This window comes from Lutra lutra, chromosome 6 (assembly GCF_902655055.1).
Source record: "Lutra lutra chromosome 6, mLutLut1.2, whole genome shotgun sequence".
In the NCBI taxonomy this organism is placed as follows: Eukaryota; Metazoa; Chordata; class Mammalia; order Carnivora; family Mustelidae; genus Lutra; species Lutra lutra.
The window spans coordinates 54413626-54439513 of record NC_062283.1 but is presented as its reverse complement, the minus strand read 5'-3'; the positions used below and the strand labels follow the sequence as shown (position 1 = coordinate 54439513).

General features: G+C 38.6%; 1 long non-coding RNA gene across 1 annotated transcript; it reads left to right on the top strand.

Annotated features, from left to right (window-relative positions):
• The first annotated feature begins 5804 nt into the window (after positions 1–5804).
• On the top strand, positions 5805–20190 carry LOC125102240 (uncharacterized). Its single transcript, XR_007128079.1, has 3 exons — positions 5805–5883; positions 7532–7659; positions 19839–20190. It is a non-coding gene; the product is annotated as an uncharacterized LOC125102240 (long non-coding RNA).
• Positions 20191–25888: the final 5698 nt, after the last annotated feature.

Here is a 25888-nt window from a genome sequence, read left to right as displayed (position 1 = left end):
GTGTTATATCTGTAAGGTGACTTGAGAAGGATGTTCTTATGTGGCATAGGTTCAGTGTGGATGACAAAAAACACAGGTTTGCTAACTTGTCTAACTTGTCTAGAATTAGAGGTCTGTAAATTCTGCTGAGAGATCACAATATGATAGTACTAGTCATTATAAAAGAGATAAGATAGGCTTATACATACACTCACATACACAGATGGCATTATAAGATAATGTAATTTGGGAAATTGAAAAGTTCATTAAATTGAAAAATTAATGTATTCAAAGTTCAGCCCTGGGAGCTTCAAAATTAAGGTATTTCCAGCTTGACTTTCATAATTCATTGACCAGTCATGCTTAGGAGCATAGTCTCCTCTGGCATCATTCTTACTGAAAAAGACAGCACTCTTACAGCTGGTAATTGGTAGGGTGCAGTGGCTTCCAATGCATGGGAGTCATGAGGGGGTGGAAAAGAGAAGTCCCAAGTGTGGAGATAGTGGTATAGAACTGAAGATACCACGCAAGAGCAGAAAGCGGCAAGATGAGATGTACACACTTCTGAAAGCATGTATAATGGGTAGGTGGACTTCAGGGGCTCTAGATTATAGGATTTGCTATAATTTCATGAGAAATCTCACCAAAGTTCTTGAACTTGGGTCTATTTTGGACAGGAATACATTTCCAACCCAATCTGAGAAAAATGAACATTATAAAAAACCAAACATCACATGAAGCAAGATGCCTGGAAGGCCTTCTGTGGAAGGTCTTTCTGTCTTGACTAAGTTCTCTCGATGAGTATTTCCAAATATTTGTTTCCTTTTTAGAGAAGTGTTAACTTTGAGGGGGAAAAATGATCAGGAGAGGAAAGTGATAAAATGACAATGAAGTTGAGGGAAGAGCATCGGATACGTATCATATAGACCCTTCTTCTGAATCAATCTGTCTTTGTTTTATTCAAATAAAAAGCACATATTTTTATGGATAAAGTCTATTCAAATAAATGCCAGAAGACTATGTTTGTATTCTTTTACTATGTTGAAATATCATCTATATTTGCTTAAAAGAAGTAACTTAGAAAATGTTTTTATGTTTCTGTTATTTTGTTGTATTATGATTTTCCCTGCGAACACCAATGGGTATGGTCTCAATTATGACTTTTATTCTTTGACTATTACATTGAAAACAGCCAAAGCAAATGCAAGTTCAGGAAGTACAGCTTGGCGGATAAGAGATCAGGTTTTCTAGCCATAGAGATTTGCATTGCACTTTCTAGCTGCGAAACCATGGGCAAATTACTTATCCTCTCTCTCTGACCCAGTTAACTCATTCGTAAAAGGGATTGAAAAGCTGATGGACAAGGTTAAATGAAATGATGAATGTACAGAGTCGGGAACAAACTTGTGCTAATAAATATAAGTTGATATATTAGCCATAATCAAAAAAGGAGTAGTTTTTAAGATACTTTTCACTCTTCTTTTGCCTTTTTTGGCACTACCATCATCTCAAATCAGTAACATTTGCCTTGTAGTCTAAAACAGCACCTGTTGCAAGCATTCATAATGAACAATGTTAAAAGAGACAAGTTACAGGTGAAGAAAATGCTACAATGTAGACATACTACCTATGATTTTAGAAAATATGTGCAAGAAAGAAATACACACACACACGTCTATAAGCAGGATGTGTATTTTTTCCACCAATCAAGAAATCAATATAAACTTCCAAAATTCAAGATGGTTTCAACCCTTTCATCTAATCTTAACTTTCCCCCTCATTCCTTTGGTAATACTCTCCACCCCACTCCCCCTTTCTCTCTACCTTCCAATTTCCTTTTTGCTAGCAAACGTTGCCTTCCATCTTTGACTACGGTGAAGTTCATGGGTTAGATTAAAGGCAGGGCAGCCAACAGCCTTCTTTACAAATACAATCTGAGCATGCTCCTTCCCCAGAATGATAAACTTATCACCTCTCCAGCCCTCAGTTGGAAGCTGCAGCAGTAATTCTGTTGGATGCCAGAACTAAAATGAATGTGACTGGGCCATGCCCAGCTCTGAGCTGTGGTCGTAATGAGATTTGAATGGGAAGCCCCAGACACAATAAATCTGCGCCATATGTGACCATTTCCTGTGTCAGTTCCTTTCTCATAACCAGTGGAGACTTTTTTTTTCCCTCTCATGACCCCACACCATGACTCTGAAATCTTTCATGGCTGCTTATGGGCCTCAGGCTTTTTACAGCAGTTGTATAAATAAATGAATTTGACAGCAAACATCATAACAGTTAGCAGTAATGTGTGTTCACCACAAGTGCCTATACTACTCACTGGAGAAATGGCAGAGGAAACAGCTTGTTTTGTTACCTAAACAAAAGTAGTTTCGTTTGACAAGTGGTGAAAGAATTAGTCAAATAAACTTGAAATCCACGAGGACTGTTTTTGCCAACTCTCCCTCCCAGTGAAATGTTCCCAGCTCCTCAATGCCCATGACTCACAAGAGATAAATTTCCCTCTTTTATTCTGAGATAAAGATCTGGGCTGGGAATACAAAACCTTTGCCTGATATTTTATATTCATCTTCTTCGCAAGGCAAGAATGTCATGTAGGGAAACTCAGGTAGGGCAAAGAGTTTCCAAAGGCACTGTGGCAGAAAGGCCAAGGAAGGCAATTTGGGGGAAAGGGGGAGGTTGGTGGCAATAATGACCCACCCCACTGATTACTTGGGGACAGCAAACTGAAGTTTATGAGGGCTTCCTTCTCCTTCATGTTTCCTTTATTCGAGAAAGGAAACTCTCTACATCAGACAGTTGCTGAAAGAAATGTAGTTAGCATCTTTCCTTATCTCCACACTCCCAGCAACATAAATGCTATTGTCTATATTGGGGGAGTCTATGGTCAGTTTAGATAAGCACCAAAAAAGCATAGATTTTGTTCAGTTACATGGATTAGTTATTTATAACTCCTTAACTTTTTCTGCTCCTCTACAGGAATCTCAATAACAACCCCATTATTCTAGCTGTGAAAGAAAGATGTTATAGCTCCGTGGTTGTTCCTATGGACTCTGGTCCAAACTGCCTAGGTTTAAATCCTAGCTCTGATACTTACTCTCTGTGCGATTTTAGGCAAGCAACTTATCTTCACTGTGCCTCAGTTTCCACTTGTGCAAAGTGGGAAGAAAAATGGTGTGGTATGAAGCTCATAAGGTTGCTGTAAAATTAAGTGTATTGTAAAGGGCTTAGGAATATAAATGATAAATGAGGACATTATGTTAAGTAAAATAAGTCAATCTAAAAAAATAATTACTGCATGATAATATTTAAAAGAGGTGTTTACAAGACTCAAATTCATAAAAGCAGAGAACAGAATGATGTTTGCCAGAGGCTAAAGGAGAAAGGGAAAAAAGGCTCAGAAAGTAGCTAGGACTTAATAAGTATTGTTGTTGTCATTATTATTATTCCAAACAAAGAAACTTGAATAACAATCTATTTGAAAACAGTAGAGCTTTTCTCTAGGATGCCTTGCTATTAGCAGCTGATCTGGGAAATAAAATTTAAAACCTGTGTGGAGAAACCATAATAGCATTTTCACCAAAGTCAATTACAATTAATTACAAGATATAGTACATCGTCAATAAAAATATCATCTGGACCTTGAAAATATTTTTTTAGATGTAGATTATTTTCACTCTTTTGAAAGTAATATTCTTTGCCAAGGTCAAGTAACAGTTGTCTCTAGAATCTTCTCATACTCAAAAGAAGTATCGCTATTTGGGGGAGTTGAGAGCCATCCCCAACTAACAGATCTTAGAGTCTATGTTCTGCTCTCTGTTTTTATCTCTTTAAAATTTAATTGTTAAAATGGCTCACTAAAGTGTTTTGCTTGTGTGATAATATGTAAGAAAGTGCCTTAACATTTTGGAAGGTATAGATTATAATCAATATAATAAAGATATTTCAATTTATTGAGTCTACTATTTATATAATAAATTCCTAATGTCTGTTTTAACTGACTGACAGTTTAAGTGGTTAAACATACATTTTTTTCTATGTCTAGTCAACTATTTCTGCAGAGAAAGTCAGAAATGTAAATGAATTGAATTGTGTGAAATTAAACAGATTCTTTAAGTTGTGCTCTTAGAGCAGTACCTAAAAATGGAAAGAAGTGTGTCAACCAAAACTAAGGAACCATTTGACTTTATAAGACAATAAAGAACCAGGAGGGGGCAAAAATGGGGTTGGCTGTGATTTAAGAGGGTGGGTTTTGCTCGAAAACCAAATACAGAAAGTGACACCATCCTGTGGTAAAATAGGCTTAAGGGAGACTCCATATATAGTAAAACAAATTGAAAACCCCATCTCGTCATTGTTCCTAGTGTACAGGCTCTAATGCTACATCTAGGAAATGTCTCCAAAGTCAGTCTGTGAGAAAATGACTGTGCCCTTCACTGTGAGGAATGTCATCTGACAAAACCCCTCCCTCTCTATGTCCCAATCCTTTCCCAAGGTCTGCTCCTAGGATGCATATCCTAGCTCACCATCAGAGTTGCAAATGTGAAGATTTCATGCAATGGATAGCTCCAGCTCTTCACACTCTGTATGGCCATCAAGGCTGAATAAACACAGCTGAGCAGTGTCCTTTCTGTTTGACTGGTCACTCCTGGTGCCTCTTAAATAACAAAGGAACAGCATGACCTTGCAAAGTCTGTTTTGCTGAGTTAAAGAGAAAACTGAGGGAGCAAAGAAATTCTGAAAGAGCGGTAGCTTCATCAAACATTGTGGAGCTATGGATATAATCTGTCAAGTCTTTCTACATCATTTTCTGGGTACATGTCTGAATACCTATTCAGGCTGAGGTGTATCTCAGGAAGTGAAAGGCTTGTACTTCCCCATCCTCTTATGGTTGAGTAGAATCGTTAGTCATTAATTATTGAGCAGAGGTAACAAGTGTCTTTTTCAAGATATTAAAGTTAATTGAAAGAGCTGACAAAATATAAGCCATAGGCCAAACCCAGCCCACTGGCTGCTGTGAATAAAGTTTTATTGAAACACAGCCCATAGTCATTTGTTTACATAGTATACACTATTATAAACTGCACTTTGGTACCGCAATAACAGAGTTGAGTAACTGTGACAGAAACTCTATGGACTTGAAGTTGAAGCTGGATATATTTACTGTCTGGCCCTCTATAGAAAATGTTTGCCAACACCTGCTCTAAAAGTTCAAAGTTTGTCTCTGAGGCTGTGAGCACCAAAGTACAAGATGGAGACGCATCTCTCAGCCTGGGTCCCTGCCAAAAACAGACAAGAAGAGTAAGCAAGAAACAGACCTTTGTTGTTTTACGGTATTGAGATTTCCAAGTTGTGCATTATGGCATCTTAACCTAGCCTACTCTGATGGATACAGCATCTTTACTCTTGTGTATCTTTATCTACACGTACATAATATATCCTGCTTTAGGGAAGGGAACAAAAAGCATAAGAGGACTTTCATTTCCTTCCTCCCTCCTTCCTTCCTTCCTCCCTCCCTTTCCCTCCCTTTCCCTCCTTTTCCTTTCCCTTTCCTTTCCCTTTCCCTTCCCTTTCCTTTCCCTTCCCTTTCCTTTCCTTTCCCTTCTCTTCCCTTCCCTTCCCTTTTCCTTCCTTCCTTCCTCTCTTTCTCTTCTTTCTTTGTTTTCTTTTCCTCAAGAGACAGGATGAGGACATGAAATGTTTGAGTTCTCAGTTAATATTTGGACTGGAATTTTTCCCTTTCTAAACAAATTTTCTTCATACAGTTTATCTCAATATTTGCTTCATCTAATACCTGAACTTGTCTCACAGATCTCTACAAACCTACCTTCCTTGCCATGTAAAGATGACATTTCCTCAATATATTGTGCACAGAAGTTTACTGAAGTAATTAAGGTAAAAGATTTCTGCAAGCCCAAGACAAACATGCTGAAGTCTTTCAGAATAAGTTCTTATGTTTGGGCTTTGGCAGTTCTAATACAGGTTAAAAAATGCATACATCTGTCTCTACTTGCTCTTTTGCTATGTCCAGATCATCTCCTTTGGAGGAGAAAGAAACCGGTCCAATTTTTGGCAGAAAACAGCACGGTCTCTTTCAGCCTCACAGAAAGGCAAGTTGACAGAACAGTCTGCCACTGATATGCCTTTTGGAAGAAGGAAGTGATGGAGGCCATTATGAGTGCATCATGTTCCTGGTGAGCCATTAAAGGGAAAGCCAAGGGGTATCTTGCCAAGATTAGTGCTGTGATCTAATAGACAGGGACACTAATTTGAAGATGGCAATTCCAATGTATTTTCTTCCTATTACTAACGACCATGGACAGCAGACTACCATGCACCTCAGTTTCCTTATCATATGATACAAAGCAATATACATGGATATTTACCTATAAAGCAATTGCATAAAAGTTAACTGCACTAATGTCTATGAAATACAGCAAGGGAAGGAGAATTGAAGGAGGAGGCCAATACATGCAAGCCAGGAAAGAGCATGGATGGCAAGCATGATCAGGTTAACCAGTCATCATTCGGTCATTTGAACAAATGATTTATTAAGATTTTTACAAATAAGTTATTGAGCCAGGGGATCCCAGGCACGCTAATTCCACATCATCTTTCAAGTTCAATGGCTCCCCTTAAAAATTGGTACAATGCAATTCAGCAAGGTGAAAGGGTTTTAAAGACATTTTGAAACTCAACTTGGAGGAACAAAACATAGCTAGACTACTGAGATGCACAACGGGCACCAAACTTCCAGACAAAATGGCTTATTTGTGGCCAGGGCTGTATACAAACTAGAGGCAAAGTAGTGTTATAAGAACAGGTACTGCAAAATACATCTGTAGATGCCAGCCAAACATTACCTACAGATTTGACATAAGAAAGAATAACTGATGAGCAAAATTTTAGTTCTACTCAACTATATATAAGATTTAAAAATTATTAACCGTTGCGTGCTATGGTTTACATGTAGGGATACTTCAAGATGAACTCTTTAATTTGGATGAAGTCTGGTATAGAATCAGGAAATCCATAGTCAGTCTATGTATTATCTTAGCTTCTTGAATCTCTGTAAATTCTGGGGGAAGGGAGAGTGATGAGAGAAAAAGGAAATGAGTATCATTTTCTAGCTTCTTCATTGTATAGTTCTGCCATTTTAAGCACTGATTTAACTCTATATTTTGAGCATTTATCATTATCCTGATAGGGATCTAGACTCTAGAAATATGTAGCTAAAAATAAAAGAAGAGGGGGCGCCTGGGTGGCTCAGTGGGTTAAGCCTCTGCCTTCGGCTCAGGTTATGATCCCAGGGTCCTGGGATCGAGCCCCACATCGGGCTCTCTGCTCAGCGGGGAGCCTGCCTCCACCTCTCTCTCTGCCTCCTCTCTGCCTACTTGTGATCTCTGTCTGTCAAATAAATAAATAAAATCTTTAAGAAAAAATAAAAAATAAAAATAAAAATAAAAGAAGAGTCACAATGCTTGCCTTCATGGAATTTATGTAGAGTCAAGTTTCTAGTTTAAAAATATGCCTTCTTTTTCAGAGGGAAACTCCTGAGCAATCTGAGTACGAACATCTGCCTTCCTCATCTTGGCAAGTTTTGCTCTTGTCCCAGTGCCTGGGACAGTCAGAGGGAAGAAACATCAAAATTCTGTGTGTCCTCTACACCAGGTACTACAAGAGTCATTCAATGTGTCTCATATTACTTAGTCATCATGCCAAGCTGAGAAGTACATGTTTATCACTTCCTTTTTCCAGATGAGGAAACTGGACTTGCAGCTGGATATAGAGGACCCCAAAATGGCAGAGCCAGACCCGAAGCAGCCTAGATCCCTGAGTTACCACCAGGAGCACAGCTGCCACAGGAGCCACTCAGTCTTCTTTAGGCTGAGATGTTGGGCGGCGGGGGATCTTGTCCTTTTTTTTTGAACAATTGACATTTGAGGGTTATCTGCTAACGGGAGTTACTCTATCATACAATATCCATGTTTTATATCAGCAAATGAAATGAGTAAGTACACAGACGTGAAGAACAAACAAGGCTACGGTCCAAGTTGGTTTAGAAATAGTATCAAGAGGAAAGGCTGAATGCCCTTTCTAACCTAGACTATACCTACCATTTAAGTAGAGGCTCCATTTAGGGACACCTGGGTGCTCTGTTGGTTAAGCATCTGCCTTTGGCACAGGTCATGATCCTGGGGTCCTGTGATCAAGCCCCACATTGGGCTTCCTACTCAGCAGAAAGTCTGCTTCTCTCTCTGTCCCTTACCCTGCTTGTATGCTCTCTCTCAAATTAAAAAATTTAAAAATGGAGGCTCCCTTTACTGAAAGTGTTGCTCTCTCGGAAGTTCACTGAAAACTGGCTACAGATGAGTTTGCCCTCTAGGTGATCTCTACTCAGTATCCAGCTCAAAACAAATTGGGGAGCCCTTAAAGACAGCTAAAAATTCAGTTTCACTAAGATCTGGAATACAAGAATGCAAGCAGCATACTGCATGTCAACAAAGTCAGAAACTACAAGCAAAGGGCAGGAACATACTTATAATTCCTTAGGGATAGCTCATGTGCTTCCAGTTGACCTGCTCTGTGTCAAAGGCCAATCTGCATCCAGTAATATACATTAAGTTAGTTATATGAGCATTATGTTTACAGAAATTCACACATTAGGTCAAAAGCAAAATTAGACCATATCCACCATTGGGGAGTTTATCATTCCACCAACTACAAAATTCTTTTTGCTTGGAATCAAGACTGATTTCTTTTGTAATAGAGAATTTTCCAGATAAAACTAGCCACTGGTCTTTCAGGAATGGTTTTACAGGTTAATAGGAGCTGCCTCCTAAGAAAAACTACAACCCATAATGCATCTGGCCAGTTCTTTGGTGCCATTCAAATTATTAGGGGTAAGAGTGGGAGAATTCCTTCCCTGTCCTCTGAGACGATCATTTTATGCCCCAAAGCTTCAACCTCATTATTCTTATCTTAGGGCATAATTACAATGTTATTATTGGTCAAAAAATTAACCAGATTTTCCTCTCTTTTCTTTTCCTCTTCAGCATTTGACTCCCTGACCTCCCCCAACAGAAAAGTCTATGGACTGATTATATGCTAAGTGTAGAAGTATTTCCTTTTATTTGTTTAAAATTTTCCCACTGTTAATTTCATTGGGAGCATACTTGTTCTCATATGAAACGAGGTAAAGAAAAAATACAAGGATTTTTCCCACTCTTGTAAAATGTGAACATTTTTATTCCTATATCTCAATGCTTTTGAGACTGTTCACTTTTGTTACCTTATGTTCCAGAGATCCTGCTCTCCATTTACATCAACCTGTGGGTACATGGTTCACCCTACAACTTGAGATCCTTGAGCTCCTTTGCCAATTGCCCCCCTTGTACTCTGTGCAGACTTCAGAGTAACTTATTTGTCCTAGCTAACCAAAATAGCAGAAACATTTTACTTCTAGGGCTGGTGCCTATCTGTGGCAGTGGCTGCTACAGTAATGTCTTAGGAAAGATTACAAAGCCATATAAGGACTCAGTATGAAAGTGCTATGGTCAATTAGCAGTCTACTGGGGTGAGGAGTGGTATATAAAGTGGAGTCTTAACAAAACTTGCTGTCAGGACAAACACCACTATATCTGTTATACAAACACCTCTTAGCTATTATGTGAGCTTTCCGTGTTCACATATCCAAATTCTATGCATAGTCCATTATCCAGATTTCTATCCAAATTCCATCACCAATCTACATCTGATATTTTTTAAGCTCCTTTTAAATTTTTTATTTATTTTTATTATTTTTTAAAATATTTTATTTATTTGCAAGAGAGAGAGAGCATGAGCTGGGGAGGGAGGGGCAAAGGGAGAGGAAGAGAGAGAACTTTAAGCAGGCTCCATGCCCAGCATGTGATCCCAACATAGGGCTTGATCTCATGACCATGAGATTATAACCAGCCCCGAAATCAAGAGTTGGATGCTTAACTGACTGAGCCACAGAAGCTCCCCAAAGGTGTATATTTAAAATCTGTAAGGAAATATCTCTAAAAATGCTTTCCAAGATGTACTGCCTATCTAGGTTGCCATATGTCTCTCAGGTGTCAGATATGAACTTACGTTTTCTCAGACACTCCATCTTCCCTTCATTTTCCGAAAAGTTGATGCTCTTAGCTTCCTGAAATCCTAATACCACAAATGAACATATAAGCTATCCCATTGCACAAGGTGAATGAGAAGGAGAGAGACAAACAGAAGCAAGGTAGAAATAGATGATAGTATTCCCAAAACTTCCTCCATAGAGAGGAATGAATTAAACATGAGGCAAGAAAGTCACTAAGTTTGGTGCAGGATTTCATCAGATTGTCTGAATTGCAACAATAAGGTAAAAGGAGAAGAAAACTTTACATTTGTATTGTACCTTTTAATACCCAAATAATTATAACTCTTGCTATACATGCAAATAAAGATCTCTTTAAGTAACAGATACATTGTATGCATTACATGTTTTTCAAATCAAGAGGCTGATGCTCAGAGACATTAAATAAATAACCATAGACACCTACCTACTCAGTGGCAGAGTGAGCATCTGAAGCCATATTTTAGTTGCCATTCCATGTACTTTGCCACCATTCTACCTATCATCATTTGCCCTTTGCAACAGCTATAAAAGATGGATACAGGAGAGAGTATTTCCCTTTGCCTGATGAAAAAACTGAGTTTCAGATAGTTTAGTACTTGCCAAAGATAGAGTGAATTGATCAGAAATACTATTCTGACAGCTTAGTCCAATAATCTTGCCACAACCTGATGGTCTTTGTGTTGGCTATAAAACTAATGTTATACCCAATAATCACCCAAAGCCACCCAAATAGTGGGTGAACTTAAGAGTGAAAAAATCAGCTTGATTCTGTCATCTCCAAAGTGACCCTGAAATTATTTTTATATTTTCAAACATGTGGATTAATACTCAAAACATTTTTAATTAGAACATAGAGGGTAACTGAACTATCAGACTGAATTCTATAAATAATATCGCCTTGAGGTCCATCCACTTGAATTAACCAAAAAGCACCACTAATTAGCTAGACTTAAGCAAGGGCTGGTGTTAGGCAATGTGACCTTTTTATGTCACATATCAGCGGGATTACATTTTTCTCTCTGATATACAAGTCATTGGTCACAGCAGGCTGCCAGGATTTGACACCATAGATTTATCTGATGAAGTGTGTAGGAAGTGTGTATATTGGTTTGTTAATTTCCAAGTACTATCTAGAGTCATTTTGTAATAGTGTGTCCTCCTTTACAGTGTTTTAAGTATATAACTGTATAGTTAATTAAACACACCCCCATACAGAAAAAGGGGGAATTGGGTTCTACTACCACTTTTACCAAAATCCACTGTTCTTTTTTTTTTAAGATTTTATTTATTTATTTGAGAGAGAGAGGGGGAGGGAGCATGCATGATTGAGGAGATAGCAGAGGGAGAGGAAAAGAAAGAATCCAAGCAGACTCCAGGCTGAGCACAGAGCCCAATGTGGGGCTTGATCTCAGGATCCTGAGATCATAACCTGAACCAAAATCAAGAGTTGGAAGCTTAACCAACTGAGCCTCCCTGGGCACCCCCCCGCATCCACTGTTCTTAAATAAGTTGCCTTAGTTCTCAGAACTTCAAACTTACCATCTAAATCTATTTAGATTGGACTAAATAAGTTATCATCGAGATCCCATTCAACATTCAGCATGAAAATGATTTTATCACTTAGAAACCATCCCATTAGTCCCCACTCTAATTGCTGGACTCTGGCCCTTTCATTTCTCTAACTCTGCCATCTTAAAAAAGAAAACTCATCTCTCCAGTGCAACCTTCTGCTTTTTGATTTTAAAAAAGTTTGTATTTGTATATGTTCCTGCTCTATCTGTTCCCTTACTTCACTGATACTTGAGTCTTGGTACACCAGCCCTCTCCTGACTTCCTTCCTTCACTCACCTAGTGGCTGTTTCCTTCCATCACTCTCTCATCAGTATTCTCTAATGTCCCATTCTTTCATTTTTCATTCTCTGCCGATGTCCACATATAAAATCCTTGATTTGGCAAAGCTATGCATCCACTTCCATCACTTTTACTCCTGGGAACTCTAAGAAGTCTATTGAAAATCAGATAATTAAAAAGAAGAAAATAATGTATAACTGTGAACTGGTCATTTGGTGCTATCACAAATACTTTATCTCCAACCTCCATCAAACCTTCCATGTTAATTAGCCCATCTTCCATTCATCTCTAGTACAAGTGTTCTGTTTAAGGCCTTGGTGTTCCTTAGCTTTCTACCTGCATGACCAAGTCATGGACTTCACAAATACGTTTGCGGACATGGGGAATTAATCCTCCCACTTTTCTCCTAACATTTTCAAATATTCACTCTTTCTCATCTTCTCATGTAACTCAAAGAAATGGATATCTTTCCTATTTCCAAAGCTAACCTCTACACGAGTGAACTCATCCCTGTCTCCTCCTGCTTGAACACCACAAATTAGCCTCATCAATCACTGTCTGTTTCTTGGATCTTAAAAGTTCTTGTAAAGCATGCATAAGTTTCCCATATTATAAATACCACCTTTCTTTCTTTCCCTTTACTCTCAAGTTCCTCGGAAAGATAGGTTTTCTTTTTCTTCTGATTTATCTTACTTATTATTTTGTTTTTCTTATCTTTTAGACAGGTCTCCATCTCCTGAAGTCTACATGTTGTCCCCATCACTCTACCAATGCTACTGCCTGGGATGTTACTAGAAGCCTGAGCTTCAGGTCCAGTTCTAAGGCCCAGTTGCTTTTTTTTCTGATTTAATCAGATTTGACATAATTACAGCCTTTGTTAATTGCTGTTCCTGAGATGCTCTCTTGCCTTAATTTCTAGGACATCATTATCTCCTGTTTCTCTCTTACCTCTGCTCCTCCTCAACTGTTATTGTTTTATTGGGTGGCCCCCCTTCATTCAACCTTTTAAGGAAAGATGCTCTTTAGGATTTAGTTCTTTGCCTTCTTCTCCCAACAAATATGCCCCCTGTACAAGCTCACACACACAAGAAAGATGGAGAGAGAGAAAGAGGCACAGACAGACAATAGAGAGACAGAGAATATCAAAAAGAAACAGAAAGCATGAGAGACGGAGAGAGAAACAGATATTATAGAGAGAGATAGAAAGACAGAAGGACAGAGACAGAGAGTGTGAGAGGGAGAAAGAGCAAATCAATCCATAAGCTAACGGGCCCTAAACTCATTATCTCTGCTGAATGACAACACCAGAGCATCAACTACCCTCTCTTCTAGGGCATTTCACACACATCTCCAATGTACCCACTTTCCCATAGCCCCTCCATACTTCAAAAGGAACCACGTGCTCAAACTTACTTATTTAATAAATTATTAGATTTAAGAGACCACAAAGTCAATAGCTTACTTATTCCTTCTCATATAGGCAAATTTATAAGGAGAGGTTCCAAGAGAGAGGCTTCTAACACTGAAGCAGAGTACATCCCTGACACTGCATGGAGAGGTCGTACAAGGTTTGTAGCAAGTCTAACCTAGCAAGCCTATGTTATCTTTATCTTCATCTAACGATGTAGAGACAAACTAAAGAGAAGTTCAGAAATCTGCCGAACAAGTAAGTGATAGAGATAGGGATCCCACGGAGCCCATGCCTCTGTGCCACAGAGACATACTCTTACTCCCATTTCACAGATGAGGGAGATGAGGCATACATGGCTTAAGTATCTTTTCCATTTTTCAGTAGCTTGAGGAAAGTCAACACTAGGCAGTCTGTTCCAAAGCCCATATCCTTGACCTCTATGCTGTACTCTGTTGCTATGTAAGCACTTTGCGTGTTTCTGCAAGCAGCACTGAGTGTTGGTTAGTATGAGTCCCTTTCCTCACTAGCACCACCACACCACCTGGCTTTGTCCCAATAATTAATTGCCTTGCTGTTACCATACTTATTTTTTCTTTCTCCTCCTCCCCATTCTGGCTTATTAGTTGATCATGTCTGCAAATGTTTTCTTTCTCAGTCCCCCCAGAATCCTACCACATTCTGTTTCATCCTGGATAATCTAATTTTACCAATCATTTTGCAAGCTACACACAAACTCTATCATAAAAAGTAACTCCTTGAACCATTACCACTCTCTCCATATAGCCTTCTAAGTTTGGAGTGACCATGTAACTTATTGTTTAAACCAAGACACTTGGAGAGTAGCTGTATTCCAATGATGCTGGGACGGCAAGTATGGACTTGGGTTGTCCTGGGCAAATAGGAGTTACAGTTGCCTCAATTTAGACCGATGGAAGACTCGATACAGCTGCACAGCCACGTTGTTGACTTAAGGGATTTCCTAGCTACAGCTTCCCACTGACGATGACATCATGGCTTCGTCCAATAGCACTGACTACACAAGAACTGGAATTCTGCTGGGCCCTTCCAATAACAACAAACACAAAGAAAACAATCTTGCCAAAATTTTAAAACAGCAAATGAAGAATAAAAGAATATGATTTAAGGCTCTAAGTCTATATAACCAATGGCAAGTAGACAGAACTGAATAAAAATGGACTTAAAAGTATTTAGTAATATTCCTTTAAATCAGCAGGGTTTAAAGAACAGAGACCTTATGTCTTAAAGTCTTTCCAATAAAATCCTCGGTTTAATCTCATTGAAAACACTCATTTCTTGTTAAACAAACATTATCTAATGAACAAAGGATTTTCACAAAATCCCTTCATATCTTGTTATTCTCAAGTATAAATTAAAGCTTTTAACTCCTCTTTTTAATGCAACCTCAGTCTCAACCCTCTAACCTTTCTCTATAGCATTTAATACTGTTATTTCTGAAAGATAAATACCAACCTGTCAAAATAAGGATATAAAATGAAATCTTAAAGTTTATAATCTATTATATTATTGGTGATCAAGAAAAAATGTTTACCCATTCCCCTTATTTTTAGGGTTCATTTCTATAGTTCTTCAGCTTGAACCAATGTTACATTTACCTGAGTCTCAGAAACTGATACTCAAGAACATTCTTCCCCAAGGCTATGAAATTGATAACTGATGGCTACTTATTATCATTGGTTTAAAACAATAACACTGTGGATAGATGTGCACATCTCTGGGCAATACACTAGTTACAAATTCTTGGGTTTTATAGAGACTATAATGTGCATAAGATTCTATTATGGAACAGTGAACTCTAGAATGGAAATCTTAATTCCTTCTCTTTCCTGCCCTACTATCTTGTATCTGCTGTACATCTGGATGTGAAGAGTAGAAGAAAAATGGCACAAGCCCAAAGTGAAATTGTGAAATAGGAAAAGTTTGCCTTTGATGGAATTTTGGTTCTTGGAAAAATAACTTCTCCTACTTTTGGTTTCCCAAAAATATCCTCTATTCCTACAGAAGAAGAAAGAATCCTCTATCCTTTTTGAATTTTGATGAAAACTTGTTTTAATAAGCTAGCATTCCCAGTTTCCATTTACAAGTTTGAACTTTTAAACTCTCCACTAGATTTAAAAATCTATCTTCAAGTAAAGAAATTATAAGCACCAAGTTTCAGGCAGTACTATGATTTTTAGAAAGGGGTCTTTCCTAGTCTGCAAACCCTTAGGATTTCAAAGCCTGATCTGAAGACAGTTCTGCTTTAAGAATCTGGCAGGGATGAACAGACACCAAGGGAGCCAAGAAAGGTTGCTGGTCTATACACAAGCCCATAGATGCATTATTGATCTCCAGGAAAGGAGGGAATGGGGCAGAAAATTTTAGAAGGCTAGCTCTTAGGAGCAGCATAGCAAGATTCATGAAATCCCCTTGACTAAACAAAAATCTGCCCAAATATCCTGAAAGTGGTTTTCTTTAGTCGCAAACCAAGGACTGAGATACCCCATCCTGTCCCCTATGCATTCTCCCTTAGACAGCTAATTATTTATTTAAATTATTTTCTGATCAAGACATCTGACTATTGGGGCGTCTGGGTGGCTCAGTGGGTTAAAGCCTCTGCCTTCAGCTCAGGTCATGATCCCGGTGTCCTGGGATGGAGGCCCGCATCTGGCTCTCTGCTCAGCAGGGAGCCTGCTTCCTCCTCTTTCTTCCTGCTTCTCTGCTTACTTGTGATCTCTGTCTGTCAAATAAATAAATAAAATCTTAAAAAAAGGGAGACATCTAACTATTGACTATCTCCTTATAAAGAGTGTATTTTCAAGATCCAGAAGTCAGAGAGAGAGAGAGAGAAATCAACAGGATTTCTTGCTCCCAAATCCTTCAAGTTTAAAGATCAAACGGCTACAAGGAGAATTACCAAACTAGAAGATTAGAAGCAAAACCGAGAACTGCAGCCCTGGAGAACCATCCTGGGAGGAACCCCAGCTAGTGATGTGGACCCCAGAAACTGTGTGTCCCTGATAGGAAGAGATGAGGAAAACTGATGACTGATCCTGGCAAACTAACTATGATAGAGAGGAGAGGAAAACAATGCTTATGCGCACAGGTTAAAATACGATACTGGTAATAGTCCTCTTAATGAGCTGTGTTCCATGTGTGCCTAATCAAACATGCTGCAAAATAATTGTAATGCACATCATGATGTTTGTGTTACATTAACAGTGCTTCGCGATTTGCTTGATTAAAATAATACTCTCCCTCTATGCCCTGAGTCTGATTTGAGAAGTCCCTTGTGAAAATCACCTCAATGCATATTCTGTACCTGCCATATTCAAGGCAATGTGCTCAATGCTAAAAACAAATTTTCTTCATTTTATGGAGTGTGGTTACTTATCCTTGGCACTACTGACATATTGGACTGGATCAGTTCTCTGTTGCAGAGTCTGTACCGCGCACTGTAGGACATTTAGCAATATCCCTGTTCTCTGCCCAATAAATGCCAGTAAGTACCCTTCCTCCAGACTCCCACTGTCACAACCAAAGGTGTCTCCAGATTTGCCAAACATTCGCTGGAGGGCAAAGTTATCTCAGTTGAGAAGTCACTACTGTAGAAAGATTCTCTATATACCTGGTCCTTAGATTACTTTCTGTTCATGTAACATAGCTGCCTTTAAAAATATATATATATTTTTTATTAACATATAATATATTACTAGTCCCAGGGGTACAGGTCTGTGAATCGCCAGGTTTACATACTTCACAGCACTCACCATAGCACATACCTTCCCCAATGTCCACAACCCAACCACCCTCCCCCTATCCCCCTACCCCCACAACCCTCAGTTTGTTTTGTAAGATTAAGAGTCTCTTATGGTTTGTCTTCCTCCTGATCCCACCTTGTTTCATTTATTCCTTTCCTACCGCCCAAACCCCTCACCCTGCCTCTCAAATTCCTCATATCAGGGAGGTCATACGATAATTGTTTTTCTCTGCTTGACTTATTTCACTAAGCATAATACCCTCTAGTTCCATCCACGTTGTCGCAAATGGCAAGATTTCATTTCTTTTGATAGCTGCACTGTATTCCATTGTATATATATACCACTTCTTCTTTATCCATTCATCTGTTGATGGACATCTACGTTCTTTCCATAGTCATAGCCGCCTTCTTACCAAGTTCTTAACCTCAGCTAGAACTCTGCTTCTAAACAACAACAAATATTCCCACTGAGTAGAATGCCTATATTCCAATGCAGGGGTGTTTGCAGAAGAGTTTCTTTTGCCTGGCATTCATTTAAAAAAAAAAAAAATCTTCATTAGAAAGCTGTAGATGCTAAATAAGTTGCTACTGGCCTGAAAACAGTGCCTGTACATTTAATCTACCTAGGAGATGGGAAGGCAGAAAAGGACCAAATTATATTCGCCAATTAAACTGTTTCATTCTTTTTTTTTTAAAGATTTTATTTATTTATTTGACAGACAGATCACAAGTAGGCAGATCGGCAGGCCGAGAGAGAGGAGGAAGTAGGCTCCCTGCTGAGCAGAAAGCCTGATGCATGGCTTGATCCCAGGACCTTGGGATCATGACCTGAGCTGAAGACAGAGTCTTTAACCCACTGAGCCACCCAGGTGCCCTTAAACTGTTTCATTCTTAAGGAATCAATATATCAGAGAGAAAATGGCAAAAACAAACTAAAGACTTATCAGTTTGATAACTCCTGGGAAGAGTTTGAGAAGATGTTCTGAGACCATAGCACATAAAGCAACAAACAGTCATATTACCAATATAGACTGGCTTATTTGCTTTTCATCTTATAAACTATGGGACTTTGAATGTATAAAATCCATTAGATGAGATAGAAATTGTATCTAGTAGTTTTTGCAGCCTCGTAATAGAGTAGAAAATCAAATGCTTGAGAATTAGATCAAGTGTATCACAACATTTCCTGTTATTTGGGATCTCAGCAGTATCATCAAATAGTCAAAATAAAGTTAGCTTTTAAAAATATAAAAGCGCTTAGTTGTATTATAATGTTTCTCTTCAGCCCATCTTTCTCATCTACATCTCAGCAATGAGAATCAACAGTATTTGAAACAATGGTCAATGCTTTATAAGGAAGATTTAAATGTCCCTCAAAAGCATCAGATAATTACCTAAGCCAGAAGCAAGATGTTAGACTAGGCAGACTAATGATGTGATCTAGGATGGTAATTCCCATGGTTCTTAAGGAGCATGAACATCAATCATTTAATAAATACATGGTTTCCATTGGACTCCAGACTGGGTGAAAAAAAAAGAAAATCTCAGCAGTGAGAAAATTGCCCAAGTTTTCCTGGCATATCAATATGCATGTCCCTTAAAGCAAGGCTATGTCTAACATAACACATTTCTAATCTTTCTTTCAAATTCTGTTATATTAATTAATGCCAGAATAAACACCAGAGGGGGAAATCTACATAACTGGGCAACAAAGTGATGGGTTCAAACAAGATTCCACAACTTTGCTTCAGATTTTGAATAATTATAGGAGAGTTTCCTTTTTGAAAGTAGTATTTTATGTCTTCTTGAAAAAATTATTCTAGGGGCACCTGGATGATTCAGTTGGTAGAGCATGCAATTCTGTCTCAAGGTTCTGAGTTCAAACCCCCCACCGGGCACAGAGTTTAATTTAAAAAAATAATTTAAAAAATTATACTATAGGGCACCTGAGTGGCTCAGTGGGTTAAGCATCTGCCTTTGGCTCAGGTCATGATCCCAGAATCCTGGGATCGAGTCCCACATCAGGCTTCCTGCCCAGTGGGAAGTCTGCTTCTCCCTTCACACTTCCCCCCTGCTCCTGATCTCTCTCTCTCTCTCTCTAAAGTAAATAAGTAAAATCTTAAAAAAATAAATAAATAATTTAAAAAATTATATTATAGCTGACTTTCTACCTTTCCACCTCTCAGAAAACCAGCCCATGGCTTTCAAAACCCACAGTCTCCAGTTGTATTGTGTCTGAGAATTTACCACCTGACCGTTAAGTAAGTCTCAGTTGTTTAAACAATTACCTAAATTTTATGGGCTGAGAGATTTTCTTATTTTACTTTTTAAATTATCATATGGTGGCTTTTTTTATTCTGGTGCTCATTTACATGGAGTTCAATAATGTATCCACAATTAAGATACAAAACAATTCCTTCATGCCCCCAAATGCTCTGTGCACCATTTGTAGTAGTGTTCTTAACCAGACTCAGACCTCTGGCAACCACTGACTGACCTTTTCTTTGGCTTTCTAGTTTTCTTTTTTCCAGAATATCATGTACTTGAAATCATACAATATGTAGTCTCTTCATATGGTGTCTCTTACTCCCACAGGTCTTCGAGGATTATCTCTCTTACAGGTATTAATATCAATAAATATCAATAGTTTATTCCTTTTTACTTCTGAGTAGGAGTCCATTGGATGGATATACCATGGCTTGTTTTATCCGCGCCACTGTTGGAGGACATTGGGTTGTTTCCAGCTTCTGACCACCACAAATCAAGCTGTTCTGAACATTTGTCTCTGGGATTTAGTGGGAACATAAACTTTCATTTCTCTAGGGCAAGTGACCAGAAGTAGGATTGCTGGGGAATATGTTAAGTAAATGTATGACTTCATAAAAAACTGCCATTTTCCAGAGTATCTCCGTAGTTTTGCTCCTACCAGCAGTGTGTGTGAGTTCCATTGGCTCCAAATCCTCTCCAACACTTGGTACTCTAGGTTGATGGTTTCCATCTAAGAATGCTAGAATGACTTTATTACAAAATAACTTTATCAACTGTTATAAGGTAATATATGTTTACTATAAAGCAACTAGCTCTCCAGTTAGGAAATAGCATTATTTCCTAGTAGAAGTAGAAGTACTTTGATATCAAACATTGGAAACCATAACACAATGTTGCATTCAAACTATAAGATCTTCTAAAATTGTACTGTGTAATTTGTCAGGAGAGCTTTAATTCTCCTGAACTACTTGTTTTATTCTTTTTGTGTTTATCATAACTATAAAGATGGCCTCTGTGCTGTTGCAGCTGCTGTAAGGACCAGAACCACATTATTAGTGCAACAAATATTTAGTAAGAGCTATTATCTGAGGAGTAGTCATAGATAGGGCAGACTTGGCTTCTGTCCTCATGAAGGACATATATATATATATATATATATATATATATACACACACACACACACACACACACACACACACACACACACAATTATAACTAACTGCATGAGTAATCAACCTAAAGATCTATGTAGGAAATATTAGCTGAAGATGTTTTAAGAGAACTTGGTCTTGGTTTGATAAGCATTAGGTACTCACTCATAGGAAGCTGTGCCTTCATTCAAACAATGAAATTACATAGTATTCTGAGAAATTAGTGCATATTTAGAAACTAAAATATAACACAAATGGTGATAAACAAACAAAAACCTTCAAGTGTCCGTTAAAAAAAAAAACAACAGGGGCGCCTGAGTGGCTCAGTGGGTTAAGCCGCTGCCTTCAGCTCAGGTCATGATCCCAGGTCCTGGGTTCGAGCCCCGCATCGGGCTTTCTGCTCAGCAGGGAGCCTGCTTCCTCCTCTCTCTCTGCCTGCCTCTCTGCTTACTTGTGATTTCTCTCTGTCAAATAAATAAATAAAATCTTTAAAAAAAAAAAAACAACAACAACAAAAAACCTTCAATTGCAAGATTCTGGAAAAAGCAGTTCTAGAATGCAAACAGAATGAAAATTATGAATGGTAGTTTAAAATATCAAAGCTCTTTTGATAAATGGAGGTCACATTTAAAAAAAAAAGATTTTATTTATTAATTTATTTTAGAGAAAGCGGACGGGAGAGGGAAAGGGAACAAGCAGACTCCGTGCTGAGCGTAGAGCCCGATGTAGGGCTCGATCCCACAATGCTAAGAGCACTACCTGAGCCAAAATTAAGAGGTGGATACACAAACAACTGAACCACCCACGTTCCCCTGGAGAGAACATTTTAATGTCATCAACAGCTCAAACTTAATTCTCCCCTCCACTGAAAAGTGTCACCAGACTCTGTCTCCTTCCCTTCCGCTTCCTTCCCTGAACATTCTCTCTCTTGTCCAGATTCCCAGTGTCCAGCTCATTATAAAGGATCACACCAGGGATCTTATTTTCTAACTCCTCTGGATTGCTGGCTCTGAATCAGATCTGTAACTTTCTGGTGTCAGAGGACAACCAGCCCATGAGGGACTGCCTTTGCCCCCACCTCAGACTCCTAATTTCCTGCACCCAACCCCTCTACTGGGGCATCCAGAGAGGGAGCCAGACATTAATAGCTCATTTGTGATTCACTAAGGAAACGATAATATGCCAGAACCATTCTTTCGCCTGCATTTAACATTGCTCCCTTCGGTAAAATGCAGCGCATTACCTGAAAGCCCTGTGAAATTGGCGGGGAATTGAAAACCTCATGCTTATACAGAAGGCTGACTTGCTTCCTAAGGGTTAGGCAAGGAACTCAGAGAGCTCTCTCGCTAACAAGATTCTTCAGAAATGAAGCCGCCTGAACATAATCAGTTCACCCTAATTGATTGCATACAGTTTTATTACATAACTGATGGTTTTAAACCCCCAGCCAATTAGTTTGTCAAACAGAGGTTAAATTCTTGACTGGTTTATTCAAACTAAATTTAGGCAGGATTTACAATACAATCCGCCTTATCCAGGCAGTGGAAAATGCCCTCTTTTAATGAGTGAAAATTAGCAAGGACTTCCCTGGAACCAAAAGGGAAAAGAAGTTTCAGTTAAATGCTAACCTGAACTAACCAAGGCATTTACTCTGGGTTTTATTTTACCCGATGCAATTCTTTTGCTATGTAGTTACCTGATTTTGAGATCTTTAAACATATTTGTGTGGTTGATATCACTGGTAATGTAGCATTTGAAATGATTAAGTTAGAATTAAGCAAAAACCTGCCCATTTGGACTGATGTCTTAATTCAAAGGAATCTCTCAGGCTGTCTGAGTTATCACCTATAGTGATATAGTTATCACCTATAGTTATCACCTATAGTGATAAACCTCTGAAGATCCCAGGGTTTATTTCTGAGCATATCCCTCATAGTCCAGCCCAGTCATTTAAACTAATCCTCATTATAAATATCTGTGTTTACGTTGCATTTTTAGGATTCCATTAATTAAAATTCTAATGGGATAAGGCAAAGTGTTTTCCTAAAACCGAGCAACTAGAGAAATAAATCAATTAACCACTTTTTACTAAGTACCCATGATGCATTCAGCCCTATGCTAAGTCAAATAGGATACAAAAGAAGGGTCAGACAGAAATGTAGATGAGAAGCAGAATTCAAGATTCCAATGTCCATGCTAGTGTTAGAAGGTTACATGAGGGAAACTTTTAGAGACTAATTGTTTTTTAAACTTATAAAGTATTTTAGAGAACAGAGGTCAGACAACCTTTCCTGTAAGTACTTCAGGTGTTGCAGACAGAGACAAAATTGGGGATATTATATGTATACTTACATAATAAGAAAGAAAACAAATTTCCACCATCTTTTTTTTTTTTTTGACAGACAGAGATCACAAGTAGGTGGAGAGGCAGGCAGAGAGAGAGAGAGAGAGAGAGAGAGAGAGAGAGAGAGAGAAGATGAAGCAGGTTCCCCGCAGAGCAGAGAGCCCAATGTGGGGCTCAATCCCAGGACTCTGGGATCATGACCTGAGCTGAAGGCAGAGGCTCTAATGCACTGAGCCACCCAGGTGCCCCACCACCATCTTTTCTTGATGAGATTCAAAACTTGTGTCAGATTTCCATATTTCAGATAATGTAATTAGCAAGTAATGGCTATATAGTTTATCTTCCAAAACCCCAATAAAGAATAGAGAATTCAAATGTAGCAAATTTTCTCTGGGACTCAGACTTATCAAAAGTTCTCCCCCCCACCCCCCGGGATCTGCCTTTGCTTAAATAGGTATCAATTAAATATTTACTATGATTCTCATGGAATTTATGCTAGCCGATGAGGACACAAAGAGAAATGGCCCCCTAACTTCAAAGCACTAAAATTCAAGGGGAGACAGACAAATAGACAAAGTACTATAATGGCATATAATGTAGTGCTGCAGTAAAAGTAGGTATATAGCATTACATAAACATTTGTATAAAGTGCTACATAAACATAGATGGAGGGCTTATGAAAATATTGTTGGAAGTTTTTCTAAAAATTTATATTCCTCTCCTTGCAATCTTAGTAATAAGGACATTGAGCCTGCAGCATATTTAGTGGAATAGGAATCACAGTGTCGCTTCTGAATAACCATTTGACCCATTTTCATTGTCTAACATCACAGAGGTGGGCATTCCAAGTAATTTGCCTGAATTAGAAGAGACAATGAGGACAAAGTCAAGAAGCATTTTATTTGTGATATGTTTTTACTATACCTATCACAATGTGTTTTTTTTTATCCTGACAATTAAGATTCTGATTATTTAAGGGCTCTGATTAATGGAGAATGTTCCCCAAGAAGTCTCTAAAATTAAAATGAAGATAAGAACCAACAAACAAAAATCTAGGTTATTTGATATAAATCAAAGCCAGAAGAAAGAGGGGAGATAGTTTTAATATTATTATTATTTTTTATCTTTCAAACCAATGTAGCATACAACACACAATAAACCAGCAAAGTCACATACTTATTTTATCAAGTCAGAAGGAAACCAAAGTTTACTGTATCTTCTCTCCTGGGGAGGCCAGTGGTGAACTACTTACTATCTAACATGTGGTAACAGGTCTGGTTGATGAAGTATAGAGGAATCTCATAACCTTTTCCTCTTCAGCTATCAGTTAAATGACAGCATCAGCATATCCTTGAACTACTCCAAAAAGTCCACCTTTGTTTTAAATCCTGGAAAGTTTATCCAGCAATAAACATAAAGAGAAGTGTCTAGATTAAGATGCACTGTTGTTTCTGAGGAATGGAGTCTATTCACATCTCTGTTCTGATGGTCCTAGTTTGGAGGGTGCCTGGGGCATCGCCGAAGTTATTCGTACCTCAGAGTGAGGCTAGTCAGGTGGTTGATGAGAGGCAGTAGTAAACAGATGAGAAATGAAACATGCTCTGCCTTTCCTTATCCTTCCCTGACATGCACTTCAGTCAATCCACAACTATAGAAAGGGAGTTCACTCCACAATTCCTTTTAGCATAGAGTCTATTTTCTAGATCAGTAGATAAGACACAGTCATGAAACTAAGAATGATCCAAAAGAACATATTGTCCAAAGGTGGTACTGTGAAAGGATGTAGTACCTGAAGAGGAAGCCAGAGTCTTGTGAAGGTGGTTAAATCACAAAGTGCATCAGATGTTATGTTAATGAACCAAGAGTTTATTCTGTAAAATAAAGGGAGTCCGGTCAGCAGGTTTATACCAACGTTTACAGATCAGATTTGTCTTTTAGAAAAAGCACTTCCTCCTTGTGCAAATGCTAGAATTATAGAGGTTTAAAGTAACAAAAGGGAGAACAGTTCTTACTGCTCTTGCTCAGATAAAGGCTCACACCAAGGCAGTAGTGAGAAAATGGAAGAGAATGAAATGAACAGCTATTAAGGAAATAGATTTAGCAACTCTTTGGGACTGTCTGAAGAAAGTCATTCAGAAGGCAAGTTGGCCAAGAATGACTACTAATTTGGGAGACTGGATATGGGGTGGAGGGCAGAAGATCAGGCATTCTAAAGTAGGTCGAATGGAGATAATGTGATAGGTGGTTGGAGATTCAGATCTGGAAGGGAGGTGAGCCTAGAATAGAAGTAGAAATTTGGGACCCTGGAGTCAAAAGCCAAGGCATTGGTCATGTCAGGATGGGGGAAAAGAGGAAAGGAAAGTGGTTATTGATGAAACCTTAGTGATCGATAACATTGGAAGTATGGGTAGAAGAAGACTGAAGAGATGGAGAATATGCAGAGGAGGCAATGCCTGGGCAGTGATGACTCCAAATTTTCTATTTTGCCAGGGTAGAGACCAGCAATCAAATCAAAAGGGGGCTTGAATATTTGTTTGCATAGTACTTGATATAAGAATTGAGAAAATTCAATTGTCCATATCAAGAAACAGGGAACGCTGCTAGATATTATATTTCCCCATCCCCACCCCCAATCCCGGGTCCACTAGTTCCTCTAGAACTGAGAGGTTGCAGAACCAGGGGAGCACATAGCCCTGCCAAGAAACCAAAGGAGGATAGGATTTTAAGAATCAGGAAGAAGACTCAGAGTTCAATTCAGCAGAGATCATATAGACCGGAAGAAAACATCCAGTCAATTTATAATTGCTGATGTTCATTGGTGCAATTTCCATGAAGTAATGGGGGAAGAAGCAACAATGAGCAAGCAGAGATGGAGTGAGAAATAAGAAGAAGTCAATGAGGGCAGACTTCTCTCTGAAGACATCAACTATGAAGAGATGAGGAAAAACATGGCAGTAGC